General features: G+C 39.9%; 1 protein-coding gene across 4 annotated transcripts in view; it reads right to left on the bottom strand.

The window, feature by feature from the left end:
* Window positions 1-24256, bottom strand: part of FUT9 (fucosyltransferase 9) — a 262837-nt gene that overhangs the window by 198359 nt on the left and 40222 nt on the right. For 3 of the 4 annotated variants that reach the window (XM_068279403.1, XM_068279402.1, XM_068279404.1), the window contains exon 2: window positions 4199-4461. The exons of the other annotated variant lie outside the window; for it this stretch is intronic. The gene's annotated coding sequence lies outside the window, so the exon portion shown is untranslated. The remainder of the gene's footprint in view (window positions 1-4198; window positions 4462-24256) is intronic. 4 annotated transcript variants of the gene reach the window in all.

Raw genomic sequence — 24256 nt, 5'->3', positions numbered from 1 at the left:
TCCATTACTAAAACAGTAATATTGAAAGTATTAATATAATTGATATGCTAAACACACTCACACATGCACATAGAAAAAACTCTACCTGAGCCATGACAGATACACCCAGATTTTGTTCCCACTAATGCTAAGTAACACATAGATCCCCAAGTGACAATGTAATGGAGGGTACACACACACTACTACTGTCTCCTGTAGGAATCCTGACTTATCCCTAGGGAAACTTCACCTCTTGGGTAAAATCAAGCAATGAGCACTGTTGCCATGCGGGTGAAAGGAGGGGCCGAAGGGGGGGAGGGGCGTGTTCGAACAGGCGGGCTGGGGAGAGGAACAATGCACTCGCTGATGCTGTCCTTTAAAGTAAACAGAGCACCTAGAATTACATTTTTTTAAAATGAACCTTCCCACAAAGTATTGAAAAATGTGCTACTATTGGTCTCCTATACACACACACACACACACACACACACACACACACACACACCTTTCTGCTCTGTAACATAATTCACCCTGTCACCAGTTACCAATCTAAGAAAAAAAAAATTCTGATGGGCGAAAAGTGTTTCCCAAATGTTGTTGGTATTGATCTTGTAAGCTTTATAAATCCACCTCCACATTATTGAATAATATATGCATCTGTGCATGCAGATTATCACAAAGAATGAGCCTCTTGTTAGAGTCAGACATAATACTCCACTACGTATGGATCAAAGACAAACCCATCAGTCAACTGTTAGGGTTGGTTCAGATGGGCTTCTGCACAACCGCTTGTTTAGCTGATGCTAAGTTCTTTGCTACTACCAAGCATTGGTTCACAGCATTTCTATGTGGCGTTGTGTTTTGAGCCCCCAGGGGAGGACAGAGCTGCTCGAACACATATAGCACCCAAGACGAGCCCCAACACATATAGCACCCAAGACAAGACATATAGCACCCAAGACGAGACCTAACACATATAGCACCCAAGACGGGATCTACTGCGGCGTTTATGCAAACAGCGCAAAAACCTTTCCTCACATTTAAAAACTGCTTCCATTAATTTAAGTGGAACAACGGTTGATCACTTTAAAACTACGCTTTTATTGCTTGCCAAAAAATGCAGAATTAACCCCTCGTTTGAACCAGCCCTTAACCTCCTTGGCGGTTATCACAAGTCAGGCCTGGGGTGGAAAAAACAATCCAGGAGCGGTAACACCGAGCATGACTCGTGGTAGGCGCCGGAAACCTTGTACAGAGTGCACCATTTTGTCGTCATAACAATAGATGGCGATCTCACTACAGGGTTACAGCACCACCCGGAGGACGGAGGGAGAACTGTAGCGTTGGATTCCAGATTCCAGAATAAAGTACTAGGGCTGCTGCCGGCTCTCTAGCAGCATGATTTTTAAAAGCCTGTAAAAAAATTGCACCACTTAAGACCCTAAAATCTGGAAAGAATCATACTGTCGGGAGGGGGTAAACTGGTTATTATGAGTTACGTTCGCGGCAGGCTTTAGCGTTATGTTTCACTTGCCTCTACAAATCAAGCAGCAATGAATAAACACAACCTAGCTTAACACTGCTGTATTACCGTATATAGCAGTGAGCAGTAACAGCAGCTTCTGCTGGCAGGCACCAAATGTTAGATCTGTTTATAGAAGGGAGCCTCTTTTATTATGCCTGTTTTTTTCCTCTGTGTATGGCCAGCTAACAAGATGCTTTATTAAACATTGAATGTGCCTACTTTTAATTAATTCCAAGGCCATATAAACACTTTAGGAGTGACAACAGATATGGTAAAATTACTGTTAAACTTGACTGAACTTTAATAAGTGCTGCATTGAAAAAAAAAATGACTCATCAGTACCAGATTGGAGTATTGGAGTATAATAACATCAGCAATAGTCTCAAGCAGCAAGGTTTAGTAAGTGTCATGGGAGTAATAAAAGCATATGCTTTGTGAGCAGATCAGTACAATAAGAATACATGATTCACACTTACAAAAATCATATCTCTTGAGGCATTTACACAAATAGCATCAATATTCACCTTATCACTTACTGGTTGTTTTGATCTATATTCAGTCCACAAGAATAAAAACTAAAGAACACACATTCAAGAAAACACTTGGCCGAGATGATCATTCTGTGAGGTCTCAGCCAACAACCTAGCGTGTGTAAACCTGTCCCATGACATTGCTTAGCAAAACGGCACACTGGACTCTGTTAAATGAAAATTGACACGCTAAAAAAAATGTTTTCTTTTCTTTACTGCAAGACACTAGTCGAACATGCATTGCCTGTCATCGTCCACCTCCATTAAAAAGCACACACTACTCAGCTATAGCTAAGCAGCATGTCTTTACAGTGCTCATTCCCCTAAATGTCTATGTAATAATCACGTTACATTAATTTAATAAATGTGAGTATGAGGCGTCATTTTAGAGCACATTACACAGTTTCACTGGCTACATGTATTAGGTATCACAACATTTGTGTTGTCCAATTTATACACAGCATTTACTTGTACCTGAACTGACATGTGACATAATGAGATAAACTTAGGTATATATACTACTAGTCCTACTAATAACTTGTTTGAGCTCTGTTTCTATTTTTTTTTTTTTTTTGTACAGAAAGTGTTGCGACAAAAACATTGCTGTTATCTATAAAAATGAGGCAGTAGAAGAGCAAGTCCACTTCTGAAAAATAAACAGAAGACAAAATACCTTTATTTGACTGTGCAAACAACGGTGACGGCAGGAGAGTATTCAGAAGCTCTAAAGCTAATTATTTTTTTAGAAGCTGAATGAACCAGGTTTTACATCACACTGATATACTATCTTGCACATGTCACACCTTGCAATGAGAATAATAATATGAAACACAAAGACAGTTCTACATACTTATGCTATTACCCATGCAATTAATAATCTGTTCAGTTTATTTTTAGGTCAAGTTTGTATACTGAATTTATGTTTTTCACAGCACTCTTCGTTTTACTAGCAAGAAGTTTCACCGCAAATCAAGAGAATCAAGACAACTGTCTACTCCTGAATCCACTGGAATCTGTTGCAAAAATTTATAGGGGGGTAAATATTCAATAGAGGGTACTTATAGCAGTGTAAATATCAGACAAATCTGACCTAAACATGCAAGGAGAGGGACACCAGATCCCCAATGTTACAACTTATAAATGTCTTTCCTGCTAGACTGAGCTCCGTCATAAGCAGCTAACGACATCTAGGACTTGTTCAGATACCACATCAACATACTCACCACACCAACACATTCCATACACAAATTGGCCCGGGCCATCCAGATACCTAGACTAAAACGGAGTCTATAATTGGCCAGTCGGCCATATCATAACGAATTGAAACAGATCCCACCACATCCAGAACTCCAGGGCTCAGAACCATGAGAATAAAATGGCTGTGCAGGCCATGAGTAAATCCACGCAGAATAGCTAAATTCCAGGTCTCTGCTCAGCATCCAGAGATAGTCATTTACAGGGGCCCGGATTTAGAACAGAATGAAACAGAACATACATACAGGGATAACAAACTCCAGTTCTCAAGGGCTGAGATCCTCACACATTTTCAGCAAAGCTCACATTCATTGATGGACTGAATCAGGAAAGGTGTGGTCTATCAAGTAGAACATATTTCTCTGTTCATCCTAAACATTGGCATGGATATGGCCTCAAGGACTTGAGTCTTACACCTGTGCAATAGAAGAAAGATCCTAGGGTTAGCATAAGAACTGTTTTCTGTAGATTATATGGCCTGCCCTGCACACAGTTGCAGTGCTTTACAGTACTGAGGCATGCTAGTTGTTTTCCATATTATGTTGATACAGTGTCACCTCTTTTCTGTGGCAATCATCAGCAAAGGTGTGATCTTCAACAAGGTTCTATTTCTGCTTTATGTGCACAGGTGTTTATATTTGGCTTTTTTCTTTCCTTCTAATAATTCCCTTGGATGACCATAACACAAGACTGGGAGCTGTAATATTTTGAGACACATCTCATAGAAATGTTTCATCACATTCTTATTATTCAGTTCACATGAAAACTTATTCTTAGTTATATTATTTATTTCTTCCCTAAGAGAGTTGCTCACTTCAAGTTTCTTATCCCCACAATAAAATTATATCGGAATATGTTTATCTCCAAGCAAAAAATATATAAATAGCCTAGGAAGATCCCACATACTCACATTCCCGAGATGATTCCTGCTGGATCATTCTCCTCCTCTTCTTTACTCAGCAGAACAAGTCTCTTCCTGCATTGCTGTGACTGTTTGATGGATGACCCAGTCCTCCGAAGTCCGCCTGTTCCTCCACTTCTGCTCACATTTATGGTAACTGAGTGGGGAGGTTTTTTCAGTACGTGTCAATCCCTTTTACTTCCCATTGTACTTTTTACCGGGAGGAGTCAATGTAGTTACTGCTGTCAAACTGATGCAGGGAGAGAAGAGACCTGCAACGTAAAGAAGATGAGGATTGTGTACCAATAGGAAAAAAATATATTTTTATTCAACATCCAATCTAATGAAACTACCTGCAGTTATATTTAAAGATATATAGGGTGTCCATTATTATCCATTTACCTAATACTTCAACCATTACTTCAATTAATGGTTGAAAAAAAATGAAACTGTATAACTGCTAAACGTTACTTGTATCCCATCAGTCTCAGCTAACAAGAGGCATATATTGAAGCTTGATTGAGGGTTATCCTTGAGGTAGTGGCAGTACTACAAGGGGATGGTGAAATCTAACAGTGGCTATGCAAAGTTTAATTTCTTTTACATCCATCATTTATAGGACCACTATCCCGAAAAAAGTAGGCAGTTAAAATATGACAGAATCGGCAGGTTTTGGGCCAGTCCATCTCCTCATGGGAGATTCTCAAGGTTTTCTTTGGTTTCAACAGCATTTCTTGATCAGCGGTTTAACTGCCAAAATAGTAAAATACCATTCAGCCTCCCTACTCACTTGTACACTATTTTGTCAGTTAGACTTTGCAACTGCTGTTCAGGAAATGCTGTTGAATACAAAGAAAACCCTGAGGAGATGGACTGGCTCTCAGTTCTCTCAGATTTTAACTGCCTACTTTTTTCATGATAGTGGTCCTGTAATAGATCAGCTGAATAGGATTTCCCGCATTACCAGCTGAGGAACATATCAACTTTTCTACATAATCGATCAAGCTTCTTAAGTTGAGAGAAAACTTTAATTCAGTTTTTTTCTGTAGAAACCAATCAAGTTTTTGAATAGCCCTAAACAATTAATTGATTGAATGGTGAAAGGTCATCTTATAGAGTCTATATAAATCCCATCTAATAAATGTATGGGAAGTGGGCCTTTTAAGTTCCCTTGAGGGTCAATCAGAAGTGTTACAACCCATGACAAACACTTGCTAAAGGTTAATACACATGTCCCAATAATCTGCCCAACTATCTTCTAAACTTGGTTGGTTTGAAGATAGTTGGGCGTGTGTATGGCTGGCAAACAACCAACTGATAACAGGTTGTTTGCCAGATCCAACTGGTGGATCAACCTTCCCAACTAGCATGCAGGTTGGAACTCATGTACAAGTCTTTTGAACAAATCTGTTGTTTTTAAGTATGTACATGTTGTGCAGTTTGTCGTTTAGCTTTAGTGCATAGTATTTAAGTTAGTTGGTTGTTTAGTTGGTTGGCATGTGTGTATGTACTTGTCGTGTAAACAACTTGTGTGGTTGGTCATGTTGTGTGGTTGGTTGTGCATTAAGTTGGATGTGTGTATGAGCCTTTATGGCTATTTTCTAACAAATAATTGGGACATCAAAAAATCCAAAAGTGTAAAATGACTGCGTTTAGCACGCTTTACAACATTATCTCCCATTGTATTTAGCAAGGCATAAGTGGGTGTTTTAGAGCAATGTTTCTTAGCATTTATCGGTATGTACCCCTTTTGAAAGTCTGTGCTCACCAAGTAAACTCTGGTATAGTAAGGATTATCTCACGTACCCCTTGACACAGATATATTAATAGCAGTACATGGTAATTGCATCTAAACAATTTCAAAGTGTTGCTTGGACTAACTTATGCATTAACTTAGCTACAATTCTAATTTGGAGTTGTTGTTCATATTTGATTTATCGTATTCTAAAGTGCTGAATTTGATATATTTAATTATATCAAGCTCGAGTACCCCAGGATCAAGTACACCGTAGGCACCACATGTTGAGAACCTAGTTTCAGAGTGCCATAACCACCCTCACTTCTGAAAATGACAGGCTGACCATCCACTTTATAATGCGCCAAACACATGTACTATAACTCAATAAGTCAATGAGGCTAAATAATTAATGGCAGACAGAAATTTGGATTTAAAAGATGAAATAAACATAGAAGCCAAATGATTCTATTTCACACGCATAGTGCTTTCAAATGTTGGCTACAGACTGAAATAAGGTCCTGGTGGTGCAAAATGCTGAGCAGTGCTCATTCATCTCTTTCTTTGTCTCATATATTTATTTACAATAAACTGGTGAATTTTACAGCTCAACACCAAATTTGAGAAGCACATATGGTAAATGGCAACAGGTGTACTGAACTCTGCTTTGGGAATAACAATCTTGATCATAGAAGTGAAGAAATGCTCCACAAGGGTACTTATGCATCATTTTCTGATATTTATATCATCTAAACACAAAAAGAAAAACTCTGTGCTGTCTGCCAAGTTTATTCTTTGCCAATGTCTCCTGTGTTGACCCGGATAAATATTTTAACAGTAGTGACTTTGAAGTACTGAAGCTATGGTTTTAGCTATTTGGGAAAATAAGCACAACATTTCGTAAATCCTCCTGACATATGTTTTTATTAAACTACAAAATATACAGAATCCTAGCAATATGGGTGGTATTGCCCTGCCTGTCTCTCCTAAATGCTACTTAGCTGCACAAATGCTGCATATCGCTTCACGGTTTATGGTTCCACCCTCTACAAACATTGTAGCCCTCGGATACGCTCTGGACCCATAGAGAGAGAATGCAGCTTTGGATGTCCTACTTCCCCAGGGACAGATGCAATGCCATCATTATAGAGCATGCTATTGGAGTATGGAGAAGTGTAAACCAAATCTTCCAGAACAGGGGATTGAAGGCCCATACACCTTTTTGGAACAACCCCCATCTTCAAGAGTACGTGTCTATCCCTGACCCTCAATTCTGGATCAATAGGGGTGTGATTTTCCTATCTCATATTGTCACTAATAGGCAACTTGTTAGTTTCCAAGAATTGACATCAAAATACAACATCCCAGTCATGCAGGAATGTAAGTACTTGCAGGTAAAACATGCCTTTTGTAGACAATCACCCCTTACCAAGCTTAATCAACTTTACAGGTTCTTTTCCAAGAAAGGTGGAACTTATGAGAATGGAGCTCTGTCGCCTGATCAATACAAACTCATATTGTTTTTAAAGCTGTAAAGAGGTACCTTGAAAAGGGGTAGGGGGTTGAAAACTCTTTTCCCCCATTTCAAACACACTCGGTCCAATGTTAACTCTGTGTCCAACAAATTATAATAATAATACGGGAGGGACAAAAATAGCCACCCCACCAAGGTACATATGGAAATAAACCACTGACAATATGCAGTGGCGTAGCTAAGGAGCTGTGGGCCCCGATGCAAGTTTTACAATGGGGCCCCCCCAAGCACTCTATACATAGCAATTGATATGGTGCACCAAAACCTGCCAATGGCAACTACAGTGTCAGAGGAGCAAGAAGGGGATGGGAAACAGTTTGTTAATGATTACCACTATTCAAAGTATCTAAAGAAGTGATTATTATGAGCACAGGACCAATAGAGAGCTAATACTGTAGTTGAAGGAGGGCCCTTCGGGGCCCCTCTGGCCCAAGGGCCCTGATGCGGTCGCTACCGCTGCACCCCCTATTGCTACGCCCCTGACAATGTGGCAAATGTTTTTTTTTATGAAAGACACTAAAGGTTTGAAAGACAGCAGTGCAGCACTCTGCAATTAAGACAGAAGAAATACAGAACAACAAAAGAAGAAAATCGCATTGGGGAAGATACATATATTATGACACTAAATTGTTATAAAGTACTTTACAAGTCTGTTCAATTTATAACATTTTTATTTTTTCATATCATGGGAAATACATTGACCTATTTATTGTGTGCAGTGGCTTTTTGGTGACTCCCTCAATAAGGGGTAGATTAGCCAGCACCATAAGCTCCCCGATACTATTACCTCCATCTCCTTTTTGGGGAGTACAAAGTTTGGAGTGTGCACTTCCTTAACACTGGGACAAGGGTGCCCTGCAAGGGGAGGGGGCAGGATTTGTCACTCTTACTTGCAGAGTACAACTTCCAGTGTTAAAATTTCATCAGGGATGGTACTGGTCAGGGTTAGAACATCACGCTCACTTGCTCCACTACTAGACACCCAATCTGCTTTACTGTTCAATGTTGAAAAAGGCTTGAGGGAAGGGGGTTTCTGCTTATGTAATTAACTATTTATTTGACTTTTAGTTATGTTTTATAAGCATTTTCTGGGACACATTCTTTATTTTTAAAGTAGCATTGCCAGCTATTAACCTCCTTGCCGGTTATCCCGAGCTCAGCTCGGGGTAACCTGCACAGGAGGATTTCTCAGGCCCCGCTGGGCCGATTTGCATAATTTTTTTTATTGCAAGCAGCTAGCACTTTGCTAGCTGCATGCATATTCCGATCGCCGCCCCTCGCCGCCGATTCGACGCTATCCGCCGCGCCACCGCCCCCTCCAGACCCCTTGCACAGCCTGGCCAATCAGTGCCAGGCAGCGCTGAGGGGTGGATCGGGATTCCCTCTGACGTCCATGACGTCGGTGACGTAATCCCGCCCTGTCGCCATGGCGACTGGGGAAGCCCAGCAGGAAATCCCGTTCTGAACGGGATTTCCTGCTTACTCTGATCGCCGGAGGCGATCGGAGTGGGTGGGGGGATGCCGCTGCTCAGCGCCTATCATGTAGCGAGCCCAGGGCTCACTACATGATTTAAAAAAAAAAAAAAAAAGTGCTGTGCTGCCCCCTTGCCGCGGGAATTGGACCGGCAAGGGGGTTAACTAGCAATCACTGTAGCTATCACCTGGAGAATAATGATGGCCAGAAACCACCTACTGGATCCCCAATGTCCCATCCTGGGTCTTGCCTATGGCCCATTTAACTATGTGAATCTGCAGTTAAGATTTTGTTTCTCTAAATCATGGGTTAACACTACATACCATGGAATTTGTACATCATGTCTGTTACTTTCCAATGTCCATAAGCTAGCGATTTAATTCTGCCCGAGATTTTCAGCAAATCATTTCCTGTGTTATATATTATTAATCACAGGAAACATTTAATCTTATTGAAAATACCAGAATGTATCAAGAATATTTCATTACTGCACTAGTGAGTACAGTACATATTGAAATAAAATAAATGTAATAATAAGGTACCATAAACGACTCTAAGATGTTGATTATGGTAACATTTAAATAAACTTTAATGATTCCTTCAGCTACATAAGTGAGTAGATGCTGACTTTAGTCTTCCCTGCCAAGAGGGGCTGATAAACATTTACATTAACAATTTAAATTTTAAGGCACCAGTATGCTGACTCATTAAATCTACCACACAATCAAAAGCAGGCAATGCATAATCTCAGGAGACCCCAATATTAAAATGAATGCATTAAAATGTTTATGTTTTACTGTTATGTGGATGCAGAAAAGAGGTCTTAAGGTTCCCATGGAGAATTACCTAAATTCACAGCATAAGGTACCGTAACATAATACCACTACCAGTCATAGATTAACATTAAACAGATATCAATAGTAATCTGGATCTTTGCTCTGGAGGAGTGATGATAAAAACATATGAGACTAATATGATTACTAAACTTAACCAGGGGGAAAACTTGGGATTAGCCCATCACTGTTTCAATGAATTGATCAAGTTAACCAGCATCTGTATACATTGTTCAGTGAATTGATGCAGAGCTACTATCAAGCAGTGCTTGATGTTCAGTGCTACTATTTCACTACCCATCGTTCCAGTACAGGTAGTCCCCAGTTAACGAACAAGATAGGGACTCTAGGTTCGTTCTAAGTCGGAACAATGTGCTATTTCTGTCCCCTGTACATCCTCTGGGCCCCCTCTGTGTCTCTAGTGCACCCCTCTGTGTCACCTCTGTCCTCTGTGCCTGCCATTTTTTCTTTGAATTTTTAAAATCGATTTTCTCAAAAACACTTTTTTTGGCTTGTTCCCATGAAAACACTGAATCCATGCCGTTCGTATCGGCGGGCCGTTCGTAAGTCGGGTGTTCGTAAATCAGGGACTACCTTTAAACTCTCCTGGCTTAATATTGTTCTTCTCCTTTGTTTATTGTTTGGTTTGTGATGTGTCTGGTGTTACGCACATTGTAATATGCAGGAATTGTGCAGGTCTCATTGGACCACCAGTTCCTAATGGTCCCTCTCTCTCTCCTCTGTGATATCATCTTGTACTTACATATAGCCCATACATTCCTGTTTGCTTGATACTTTTTCTGACAAATTCAATAAAAAATGTATTGTGAGAAAACAATGCCAGGTCATCCACAAGTCCAAAAATCGATGATTTTTATAAAAAAAAAATCTGTGGTATAATCATAGCAGTACAACAGAGCAAGGTAGGCAGGTTGGTGTGTACCGGAATATAATTGACCTGACAGCCATTTTGCAACACTGACAAGTTCTCATAAACCCAGTCATCGATAGGGTGTGTTCTGGTAATCCAGGTTATGATGTCATAGGACACAGACACATTCTACATTATTACTTTAAAAGCATGCATGAAAAAAGGGCGCCGTGATAAAAGGGCCCGACTTATCAACAAATTTGGCGCCAGGTATTAACCAAATTTGCAAATGAGAACCATCGTTGTCAAGCTTTGTTAACGATAAGTACTGTTGCAAAAACAAACGAGAAATAATAACGAATAAATATTAACGTTACATGTCCCCCCCGGTGGTGCCTAATCCTAACCACCCCCCTGGTGGTGCCTAACCCTAACCTCCCCCCTTGGTGTTGCCTAAAACTAACCGCCGCCTAGGCGGTGCCGAACCCTACCCACTCCCCTTGGTGGTGCCTAACGCTAACCACTCCCTCTGCAGAAACACCTTTTTATATATGGTAACGATAATACCTTTGAAAACGTAAAATCTGTACTTATTAAGAAAATAATATGACAAAAACTATACCATAGTAAACTTCTAAAACGATAACTACCTCAAAAACTATAATGTTGTTAACGAAATTTTTTGTGGCGCCCTTTTTTCTGCTTTTTTTTGCCATATTAACGATATTTGCATTACAGTTTATGGCGGCGCCCTTTTCGTCCACCCTCAGTTGGCACCCTTTTTTCCTGCTACCCTTCAAAAAAGGCACTTAAGTGACTTATATTAGAAAGCAGTAAATTATTCAGTATACCTACTTTTATGGTACTTTTCCTGGTTTCAGCATTTGAAACACTTCCTGTGGCTATATATTACTACGTATTGAATGTAGCCCTGCTCTGCCAGTGATGTTTAGTCCTGGCTGATTACGGTAGCTATGTGGAATGTAACAGCCCCCAAGAGCATTCTGGGAGAACAGGTTTATTTTGTAATGGCTTCAAAACTATCAGTAATCAAACATTCCAAAAAGATCCCCTGAAGGAGTAAAAATGTCGCCACTTGTGATAAATTATAAATGTAAATCAGGGTGAGGAAAGATTTTACAATGGGCAAACACTGACTAAATCATTTATAAATGAATAATTAAAAAAATACGCAATTGTATTAATTACGTTATTTTCATTATACTTCCTCTTTAAAGAGACATTTTCTCAAAAGATAGTAGTAGTGGAAAAAAATCAATACATTACAAAGTAAAAAGTAAAAAAATAGAAGATAGAGCAGGAAATGTTTGCTATTCACTGTGTAATTCGTTCATGCCGTTTGAGCCGTGAGCCTGCAGGTCATCATCTTTACTGCTGACAAATAACAACGAAAAACCTGACAGAAACAACTGCCAATACCTATATAAACACACCAACTAACAATGTGACATACATTATATCTTGTTTGTCAGTTGGTAAAAATCGTTATTTTCCCCAATGCAACAAGGTTCACAGGCAGGAAGATGTCATGGCCATGGCATCACACTGTGGGAGACGTCCCTAAAACACTATTTGAGAAAAGGTAAAGTTTTCTTTTGGGGAAGGGGGTATCAGCTACTGATTGGGATGAAGTTCAATTCTGAGTTCCTCTATAAGCTTTGTCCCCATCGTTATTGCAACATTAAGTCCATATGAAAGAAAATGAGACAGAAAACAACAACAAAACATTTGTAAAGTGCTTTTCTCACAGTTGATGATGGCTCAGTGAAAAACATCATCATCCTACCTTGGGACTGTCCTGCTGGTGTAGTCTCTCTTTTTGCACACAATTCAGTAAGGTTTTCCTATGTTATCTACAAAATACCATTTAAGCATTTACAAGTAAAAAACTACTAAAAAAATAACAAAGAAACGTTGATTACTTTTACATTTGCCTCTTTTATATACACCTCTTTTTTCATTGCACCATTTATATAATTTCCCTACTCATTTTAGGAAGCGCAATGACCTTTCTTTGCACACACTCGTTCCCTGTATCAGTTCACTTTACTTGCATTTGCTATGTCCTGTTTAAACAGGGTCACAAATTGTGCATACTATCATATCACTTGTTTTACCTCTTTTGCATTTTCCATTCTATGGACTTCCAGATCACAACCTGGGGAGTCTCTTGTTATAAAGACAGAAGACCATAACACAGTGACACAACATAGGTCTGTGCGGGGCCGGATTTACCATAAGGCACTGTAGGCACGTGCCTACAGGCGCCTGATGATGGAAAAGCGGCTCACACCCCTCCCGAAACGCCTCCCTCCTTCCTTATGCAGAGTCCTGAGCAGAGTGTAAATGAGAGTTTACCCACCCAGCTCTCTGCATTCCACTGAAGATATCTTCAGTCCTCTAGATATCTAATACTTGGGGGTACCTCTAGCTACTTAATACTGAGGTTAGCTATGGCTACCTAATACTAAGGGGCACCTGTAGCTACCTATAAGCTACCTATAATGGGCAAGGGAAGTGAGGTAGAAGTGAAATCTGGGACAGCCAGCACATTTGTGGTGCGGTTCGGCGGGGGTTTATAGGTTCATGGAGGGCGGAGTCTCGGGTGCCAGGACATCTGTGCCTATAGGCTCCTGTGAGGTAAATCCGGGCCTGGGTCTGTGTAACACCTTATCAAATTGGATTCCTAGACCCCAGTCAATTACTCGGTCTGTAAATAAAACAGCCACCAACTATACCCTGCCAGTGCCACCCACTAGCCTTCTTAACCAGACCAATTACTTTGCGCCAAGTTAATCAGTGTACAAGGTCTCCCTATGTAGACATCACATACGTTGTTACAGTCAGATTGGACAATTGCCATCTGAAGTCTGTGTGCAGCTTTATACAATAAGTTTAAAGGAAACCAGAGATAAACGCTTTGGCACAAAATAAACATATCCCCTGAAAGATTTTACAAAATAAATACTATACCTGGTATTTTCGCCGCTCTGGTGTGCCGTTTTTTGTGTTTTTTTAATAAAACTCCATGCAAAACACAGTTCATTGGAAAAGCATAATATTTAGTGGGCTGTGTGTAAAATGAAATCACCATTTCTAAAAACCTCTTATGACTAACAAATATAGATTAAAAAAAACATTTTTCAATATACCCTTACATTAGCAACTCCTTCCATCTCATCACAACTCTATGTGATGCTACAAGTATACAGAAAGTGGAAAGCAGAGCCAGAAGGGGACAGGCTTGGGCTTGAAAAGACATCAGAGAAGACAGATCGGCTATAATGATTCCTGAGCAAAGCCAGACTGAATGCTCAGTCAAGGATTTTATCAGGGCTGGTAACAAGCAGGCTGAGCAGTGCAGGATGAAATAGAGAGCAGGGTAGGTTTTTACTCTTATGTTCCCACTGATATATATATATATATATATATATATATATATATATATATATATATATATATATATATATATATATATATATAGTAATACATGAGGGTGCTTCCTCTCTGGTTCACTTTAAAGCAAAAACCATAGAAACTGGCAAAATGAAAAATAAATAAGAGAGATTATAGATTTTCGCTCACAAAATATAGTAGAATATCTGAGGTCATTTGAAACATTTGGTCAATTTTTTTTTAATGTAAAGACCATAAAAAGAAAAGAGGCATCAGCAATGCATGCAGGGAAGGCAATTATGGTATCAATAAAGCACTGTTGTGATTAAGCTGTAGAATACCCAACCATATGAGACAGTAATGGCAAAATCAATAATAGAATTTAACAATACACTGAATGGTCTTTTTTACAACTGGTGGTATCCACTCTTTTATTCGCATGATGAGAGAATGTTAATTATTGATGCAAAACATTTACCTGACTGCCTTTGCGGTCAAATAGGATTTTTCCTTTGTGGGGCAAAAATTTTCCCGAGGGCCTCTTTTTGCCTTCTCTGGAACAAAATTGCTAGAGATGTGAAGCAATACGATTGATAGTTATGTGCTTTTATCTTCTTAAATCAAACTTAGGTGCCTATATATTTTGATGCATAAAATGCACAAAGTGTTATGTACGTCTTTAACACAAAAAAACTGCTGCCACCCTATTTATAGATGCAATAAGGTACATCACTAGTGCCACTGCCACACTGTATAATTTATGCAAAATAGCATTGTCACCTAAAGGTTTATTTAAAGTATACCTGACGTGAAGCAAAGCTACCAAGGTAAGCACAGAGGTATGTTCATGCTGGATTCATATACCTCTGTGCATTGCCCATTACTCTCCTCGTTCCCACCTGGTCTCCGAAATCAATCCTTGAAAATGTTGACCTTTGGCTAAAGTCATTTATATTTTTCAAGGAGTGATTATGAAGACCAGTGGAATGAGGAGAGGAGTAGACAACCCACAGAGGTGCTCCTCTTTGCATACCTTAAGTCGATTTGTCTTATGCTGGGAATACACCATACATTTTTCGATAGATAGGTATCTTTTTTTGGGGTCGATTTCTCATAGACGTGAATGGAAAAAAGTAAGAAAAACGAGTGGAAGATAAGAGAATCGCGCACAGATTCTAGTGGTAAATCGAGCGGAAAAAACGATCGGATGGAAAATTGAGCGTAAAAATGTATCGTGTGTACCCAGCATTATTACAGAAAAAAGAGAGGTGTCCCCATAAACAGCACCAGACTAATAATATTCCAAAAATATAAATCTTTATTGTATTCCAAAAAAACCATCAATTATAAAAACGCTTAAAAAGTCACAACATGCGACCAACAGGGTCTCTCGATCCCATAAATCAATTAATAAAATAATTCAATAACAGCTGGCATGAAGGACAATTAACAAGTACAATATGCGTAGTCGCCTCTTTAAATAATTTAATAGTTGTGAATGTCATAAATTAGAGAATGTATAATCACAAAATAGTGAAACAGAATAAAATTCTGAATGAGTCAAGTGTACAGATAATAAACATTGATAAAGTGCATAATGAACAACCATATTATCTTGCAATACCTAATAATATAATTAAATGAAGGAAAATAATTTATATACGCTGACTCTAACAAGCAATAGCAGGTAATGATAAAGTGCTTAGTGCAAAGTAAGAGGTGAAAAGTAAGAGATGTGCAACTTACGCAGAATATATAAGATGAAAGAGAATCCGCTGTCCAGAACGCCAGGGGGGAAGGAGAGGGACCTGAGAAACAGCCTTAGTGCACCACGCGGGCTCAACCCGCTTCAGAGGAGCCTCCTCAGGTCCCTCTCCTTCCCCCCTGGCGTTCTGGACAGCGGATTCTCTTTCATCTTATATATTCTGCGTAAGTTGCACATCTCTTACTTTTCACCTCTTACTTTGCACTAAGCACTTTATCATTACCTGCTATTACTTGTTAGAGTCAGCGTATATAAATTATTTACCTTCATTTAATTATATTATTAGGTATTGCAAGATAATATGGTTGTTCATTATGCACTTTATCAATGTTTATTATCTGTACACTTGACTCATTCAGAATTTTATTCTGTTTCACTATTTTGTGATTATACATTCTCTAATTTATGACATTCACAACTATTAAATTATTTAAAGAGGCGACTACGCATATTGTACTTGTTAATTGTCCTTCATGCCAGCTGTTATTGCATTATTTTATTAATTGATTTATGGGATCGAGAGACCCTGTTGGTCACATGTTGTGACTTTTTAAGCGTTTTTATAATTGATGTTTTTTTTGGAATACAATAAAGATTTATATTTTTGGAATATTATTAGTCTGGTGCTGTTTATGGGGACACCTCTCTTTTTTCTGTAATACTCTTGAAGTCTGTTTCCCCTGGCACATTCTAATTGAGATACTGTCATATATATTTCATATAAAATTTATTTTGCATGGTGCTGGCCCATTCCTTTTTGAGTGAATGTACCCAGCATTATGTCAGCTATACTTTAAATCTGTGGGACAGCAAAACAAAACTTGTTTCCAAACACAGCCACCCCCTCCCCCCAACAAATAGTATGGCATTAACCATTAATTAATATGGAATTTCATTATTAGTTGATGTCCTCCAAAGATTTTGGGGAGAGATGAAAATTTCAGCAAAGCACAAAAATAAAGCCGGGCCATATGGACACCTGCATCGTCCCATTTCTTATGACTAAAGATTAAGACTTTTTAAACTGCAAACATCATGCCAACTTGGCAATATTTCATAATTGCAATATTTACCCCCTAGATTCCCAAGTTATTTTTATTATACAACAAAAACTGTTATTATTATTATTGATTTATAAAGCGCCAACATATTCCGTCGCGCTGTACAAAGAGAGAAACAAACATGGGTACATAATAATACAGACAATGGAATACACCAATAGTATTGGTACAAAATACAGAATTGGTAATTACAGTGACAAAAGTACCATGAATAAAATTTGAAACAAATTCCAAGACACAAAAGGGTGAGAGAGCCCTGTCCTTGGGAGCTTACAATCTAAAGAAATGGAGGGAGAAGAGGAGGGAATACAATAGTCATACCTACAGGCAGTGTGTTTTTAATGTGGGAGGAAACCAGGTTGCCAGAGGAAGCCCACACAGACATGGGGAGAACATACAAACTCCTTGCAGATGTTGACCTGGCTGGGATTCGAACCCAGGGCCGCAAGGCGAGAGTGCTAACCACTACGCCACCATGCTGCCTAGGCATTAACATCCTGGCACCTTAGATTTTGCTCTCCATGAACCTACAAAGCCAGACCAAACTGCACACCCCAAGTGTGCCGGCTGTCCCAGCTGTCACTTCTCTCTTTCTTCCCTTGCCCGTAACTGCAAGTGCCACTTAAAGTGGCCACACACTATAAAATTATCTGATTTTACAGCAATTTGATAGAATCAGATTAGGTAGCTAGAGGAACCTCAGTATTAAGTAGCTATTAGTGACCTCGACTGAAGGGAAATTTCATTAGTGGAATGCTGAGAGCAGGGCAAGCGACCTCTTATTTACACTCTCCTCAGGACTCAGCATAGGGAAGGAGGAAGGCACTCATGGAGGGGAGTGCGCTGCCTTTCCATCATCAGGCACCTGTAGGCATTTATCTACAGTGCCTTATGGTAAATCCGGCCCTGAGTCAAACTTTAGTCACATTATCTGATCTGCATACTATTTCTGGATCAGTGATCAGTATTAAAGACAGAGGACCCACCAGGAAGCTGGTGTTTAAAAAAACACGAATAAAGCAGACTGAATACTCCTTTCGCTACAAAGCAAATTCAAACTATGTACACACTTTCAATAATCAAGGACAACTCAAGTGAGAAGAATATGGAGGTGCCATATTTATTTTCTTTTTAAAACAATACCAGTTGTCTGGTAGCCCTACAGAGTTATTTGGCTGCAGTAGTGACTGAGTCACACCAGAAACAAGCATGCAGCTAATCTTGTCAGATCTGACAATAATGTTAGAAACACTCCGAGCACCTCTCATGGGCATGCCTTTAAGCCAGACGACTTCTAACAAAGTCGTGGTATGACCCCTCTGGAGGAGCCTCTTGCAATGGCCATGCGTGTCACTTCCTCTTCCTGCTTCATTCAGTGATGCACTTTTCTAACAGAGAAGACAGGGGTGACCCGGAAGTTATAACATAGCCAAGATAGCAGCTGCGATTTTTAAATTGAAATCGAACGAAAACTGTTTGGTGTAGAACAGCAGAGGATCAGCAGGAAAGCCAGGCAATTTGCATTATTTAAAAGGAAATAAATATGCCAGCCTCCACATCCCTCTAACTTCAGTTGTCCTTTCAAGTTTTACAGACATACGGCTTTTCAGTCTGTTATATGGAGAGGGGAAAATGGGGAGACAAGTGAAAGGTGCCTGACACGAAGCAGGGGTATGCTATAGTGCACACCCTGCGCAAAGGTAATTTGTGGTTCCGGCAATCGTCGGACCCAGAATTACTTCTCCCTCCAAGTTTCTATGCCTTGGAGGGGGAATAGTAGTTAAAGCTGCTGGGAATTAGAGCTTCAGCAGGGCGAGCCGTCATTTAGCTCACCCTGAGCCCAGCTCACCATAGGCAGTATAACAGGTACGCACCTGACAGACTTCAACAGTAAAACAAAGATGAAGTTTTTAGTGATCCAATGTTAATAATCACTAATTACATTGTCTGTGGTATCAGACACACAGTAGATTTCAACATGATCTTGCCAGCCTGCCAGCCAGAATGTAGAGTAAGTGCATAGCTTTGGCAAGTTCTAGTGTGTGCAGACATCTATTATTTGAGTACTGTTTTATAATCCACTATATATTTTCTTTTTTTTCAAACAATTTTATTAATAACAAAATAAGGCATCCAATCTCAAAAACACATTACATTATGATCAGCAAATGAGTCAAGTATAGGGTACAATATACATCTCATGACACTTCTTTTATAATCTTCGTCAAGTAATTAAATACCCAATATCTGAGCAATGAAAAGAAGAAAAAAACGTACTAAATGGAGTAATACAGAACCCATTCAGAAATAACATATTCCAATCATAATGTAAATGAACCGGAAAACATCTTATAGAGTTATTGATGCCAGAGTTATGTCTTATAACTTGAGTCAAAAAGTTCTGAGCAAATGACTAGTTATTAATTAAGTAGATAGATGAGGTTGCCAGTTCTATGGTGAATAACCTTTTATATTCTTATGTAATCTTATATGAGAGAAAGGGGAAATACCCCAAGTCCTCTTTTAGGGTGGTGAGTGTTCAGGGGACATGTGGGTTCTGACGAGGCCCACACTAGTGATGGCTGATGGCGTGGGTCGTGTAAATGAGGGCATAGCAATAGATCGATAGGTATCACTTTCCTGGAAGGCAAACCATTGCGTCCACATGATAAAGAATTTCTCCGATTTCTCCTCTTTGGAGTGTATCAATTCCTCCATTTTGGCAATATATTCGATTTTCTGAAACCAAAGAGAGAGTGAGGGTGGTTCAGGATCCTTCCATTTCAGAGGGATACATGCTTTAGCAGCGTTTAGTAGGTGTTTGACCAGGGACTTTTTATAGGATCGGAGACTTTCTTTAGATAGATGTAGAAGAAACACTTCTGGTTTCCATTCAAGGCATTCAGAGGCAATTTCCTTAATAAGGGCATGTATCTGTCTCCAAAATGGAATGATTTTACGACATTGCCACCAGATATGGAGCAGATCTCCTTTTTGCTCCCCACATCTCCAACAGAGATCTGATATTGAAGGGAAAAATCGGTGTAGGAGGACTGGTGTTCTGTACCAGTGTGACAAGAGTTTGTAATTCATTTCTTGTATTAATACACTGAGGGAGCTCTTATGGGTCATAATACATACTTTTTCCCAGTCTTCATCCTTAATTGTAATCTGTAACCTAGTCTCCCAGGCGTCTTTGAAGAGTACATTCTGTCCATGGGAAAGGTTTGAGAGTAGTTGGTACATTTCCGAAACTACATGGGTTTGCGGAGAATGTCGCATGATTATTTGTTCAAAATCTGTCAGTTTTCTAGATAACTTATATGACTTGCTCAGGGGGGGAAGAAAGCTGTTGAGTTGTAAATATTGCCAAAATGGGGGATGCTGTGAGGAATCTTGAGATAGTGTATCAAAACCTATTATTCTGTTATTAACCCACAAATCTTTTATCAAGAGATCTTGCATATTTTGGAGATTATGGAGAAATTTTGGGTCATTCCCAGGTGGGAAAGCTTTCCTAAACCTTAGGGAAGAAAGAGGACCCGTCACTGAAGACAAGCTAGTTTCTTTACAGCACCTTCCAAACCCCGAGAGGGTGGGCCAAATAGTCGGGTGTGTTTTAAGGTCGGAGTAATAGGGAGCTGTTTTGTCTAAGTCCGAGTTCCAGGGTAGCCATGAGATGTCACATAAGAGGGAACGTTTCTCCAATGTCACCCAGTCTTTATTAGCTTCGTTACAATGCCAATCAATTATTCTAGTCAAGTGGGTTGCTTGATAGTATCGCCAAAAGTCTGGGAGACAAACCCCCCCATTATCCTTGGGATAAGTCAGTTTAGATCTTTTGAGCCGGGGAGACTTGCTTCCCCATATGAACTTAGAAACTAGACCCTGAAGGGTAAGAAACCATTTCTTGGGAATGTAGATAGGAAGTGTGGCTAGATAATAGAGTATTCGAGGAAGTGTGGTCATTTTAATACTGGCCAATCGGCCAAACCATGAGAGGGGTTTATCAGCCCAGTGTTCCAGGGTGTGTTTTGTTGAGTGCATGAGTTTCTCGAAATTTAGTCTAAATACCTCAGAAAGTTTGGAGGGAATCTGAATTCCCAGGTAAGTAAAGCTCTCTGATGCCCATTTAAAGGGGAAGTTTTGCTGACAAAGGGAATGTACACTCTCAGGGAGGGTGACGTTCAGTCCGAAGGACTTAGTAAAATTGATTTTTAAATTTGAGATAGTAGCAAAATCTGCAAACTCTATTAAAAGGTTAGGTAATGAGATTAAAGGTTGGGTGATAAAAAATATCATGTCATCAGCGAAGGCTGCAGTCTTATATTCTTTCTCTCCAATGAGTACTCCATGAATGGAAGGGTTGGCTCTTATTGCATTTAAGAAAGGCTCTAGAGAGAGAATGAAGATGAGGGGGGACAGGGGACATCCCTGTCTGGTCCCATTTTTAAGACTAAATCTCTGTGAAAGGGTACAGTTAACTTTGACTTGGGCGGTGGGGTCGCTATATAATAAACCAATCCAACTTCGCATATTTATACCTAGGCCCAAATCCACCAAAAGACTGGAGATGTAATCCCAAGAGACCCGGTCGAAGGCCTTCTCAGCGTCGGTGGAGAGAAACATCCCCTCCATCCGGCGCCGAGAAAGCCAATGTTGAATATTTAGGACTTTGACAGTGTTGTCCCTGGCTTCACGTCCAGGGACAAAGCCGACCTGATCTACTGTAACCAGGGATGGTATATGAGGGAGAAGTCTGTTGGCCAATATCTTTGCAAATAACTTGATGTCAACATTTAATAAAGATATAGGCCTATAGCTTTCACAAGCTAGAGGATCTTTTCCTTCTTTGGGTATTACCGTAATGTGAGCGGCCAAAAGTTCTAGGGAGTGAGTCTTGTCCTTGGTGATATTGTTAAAAGCATCAATAAAGTGGGGGGCTAGGATCCCCTGAAAAGTTTTAAAGTATTGTGTCGTGAAGCCGTCCGGTCCTGGGCTTTTCCCTGTAGCAGTTTGTTTCAGGGCTAGTAAAAATTCATCTGTTGTCAGCTGGTCCTCTAACAGTCTAATGTCTTCTGCCTCTAATTTATGCAATCCAAACTTGATCAAGAATTGACGTATTTTCTCCTGCCTCTCTACATGTGATACTGGAATTGGTAAGTTATATAGGTTTGAGTAAAATTCTGCAAATCTTTGGGCTATCTCAGATAGATTGTAGGTCTTGGTCTGGTCTTTCCTTCGCAAGGAGTGAACTTGTAATTCAGTCTTTCTATTTCTAAGAAGTCTGGCAAGTAGCCTACCAGGTTTGTTTCCTTCCTCGTATAGGGTCTTTTTCCCCATCAAAAACATATGTTGGGCTCTGTGATACAATAATTTTAGAAGATTTTCCCTTTCTTTTTTCAATTCCTCCAGGTCAGAGGGGAGCATGGTCTTTTTGTGTTTTTCCTCCAGGGTTTTAATCTTACCTATCTGAAGGTTGATCCCCTCCTCCCTCTCTTTCTTAAGCCTAGCCCCCATCTTTACCAGGACCCCCCTAATAACTGGTTTATGCGCTTCCCATACCAACATGGGGTTACTGTCCCCTATTTTGTTTTCCTTGAAGTATTTTAGAATAGTGTCTTTGATCTTGGCTATTCTGGCTTTGTCAGAGAGCAAAAATGGGTTCAGCCTCCAGAGCCATTGAGTAGGAGAAGAGGGGCCCCATCTCAATCTGGTGTGTACTGGGGCGTGGTCAGATAATGTCTGTGACCCAATTTCTGAGTCAAAAAGCCTCTCTAGGTCTCTTTGCATAATCATAATGTAGTCAATCCTAGTGTATTTGCGATGCAGATTTGAAAAGTAAGTAAAGTCTTTCCCTGAGGGGTTTAACAGTCTCCAAGAGTCAAGTAATTGGAGGGATTGAAGTCGTCCTTTAATCCTCTTGAGGGTCTGGAAGGGTAAAGAGGAGGTACCGTTTGATGAGTCTAGAGATGGTTCTAACGGGATATTGAAATCTCCACCTAGTATCAATCTGCCCTCCATGAATCCCTTTAGTGAGAAAAAGGTCTGATCCAGAAAACGGCACTGTCTTGTATTGGGGGCATAGATATTTGCAACTGTGACTAATTCACCCACGATTTTCCCCTTTAAAAAAAGAAATCTTCCTTCCTCATCTTTCAGTATATCTAACAGTTCAAAGTTTAACCTCTTATGTAGCAATATCGATACTCCCTTGGTTTTCCCGGCTGGGTTGGTGGAGTGGTATATCTGGTTATAGTTCTTATGTTTAAGGGGTGGGATTTTATCTCGTATAAAGTGTGTTTCCTGGATCAGGCCTACATCTGTGTGAAATTTATGTAGTTCCCTCAGGAGCGAGCTCCTTTTTTCTGGAATGTTCAGCCCTTTAACATTATATGATGTTATTTTGAGGATCATATCAGGTCTATGTACTAACATCTCGTGCTAATTCTGGCAACCCCAATCTAGTCTATTATCAATAAGCTTCAGAAAGAAAAAACTATGTCAAAGCAAGACACAATCAAAAACAGAGAGAATATCCCAGGCTTCCCAATATATATTAGGAATGCCGTAGAGTTTATGGGATACAAGTTGGGGAAAGTATATAGAACAATTTGAACCTAGTGCGAATGGTAAATATGAATCTAGGTAAAATAGAGGTTCTATCCCCTGGTGGGAGCCGTGGGCACTACACAACAAAAACGGGTGCGAGGAGGAGCTATTGGTCTGCTTAGTAGGGGTATACAAGTATATCCTGTATATCCAACCTACAAAGAAAAGGGAAAAGGGGGAAAAAAGGGATCCCAAGACTTAAGTTATCTCACAACCAAATTCCAAGAGCTCCTCTTCCACCTCAGGTAAGTTTCTAACCAAAGGAAAGGCAACTTATATAACTCTTCTAGACTTTAGGGTGTTAACTGGTTACCCTATTAATAGGTAAACACGGAGCCACATGAGGAAACCTGCTTCCTTTCCCATATAAATGTTTCACTTTCAAGCTCGGGGGCTAGTATTGGGTAAATCCGCTTAAAGACAGAAAAGGAGAAAGTTATTTCTACCCATACATAGGGAACTCTTCTAGTTGCCAGTAAGCGTGGTAGCGATTATTCTATTTCAGTTGAGCTGGAATATTCCCTGTAATATACTATAGCGAGAAAGGAAGAGGGTTGCTCATAGCAGATCTCATTTCAGGTAGAGCATTGCATCTTAATTGAAGTAACATATACATAATCCACAGTCTGTTTTGTCCCTGTCAAGAACCAAGGGGAGAGGGGAAGGAAGGGGAGAGGGAGAAAGAAAGGGGGGGGGGGGGGGGAAACAGGGGGGGTATGAGGAAGGGAGAGGGAGATGGAAGGAGAAGGGGGTTGAAGGGATGTA

Source organism: Hyperolius riggenbachi, chromosome 4 (genome assembly GCF_040937935.1).
Source record: "Hyperolius riggenbachi isolate aHypRig1 chromosome 4, aHypRig1.pri, whole genome shotgun sequence".
Lineage (NCBI taxonomy): Eukaryota > Metazoa > Chordata > Amphibia > Anura > Hyperoliidae > Hyperolius > Hyperolius riggenbachi.
Note: the sequence above shows the minus strand (reverse complement) of the source record. Positions and strands in the feature narration are given on the sequence as shown.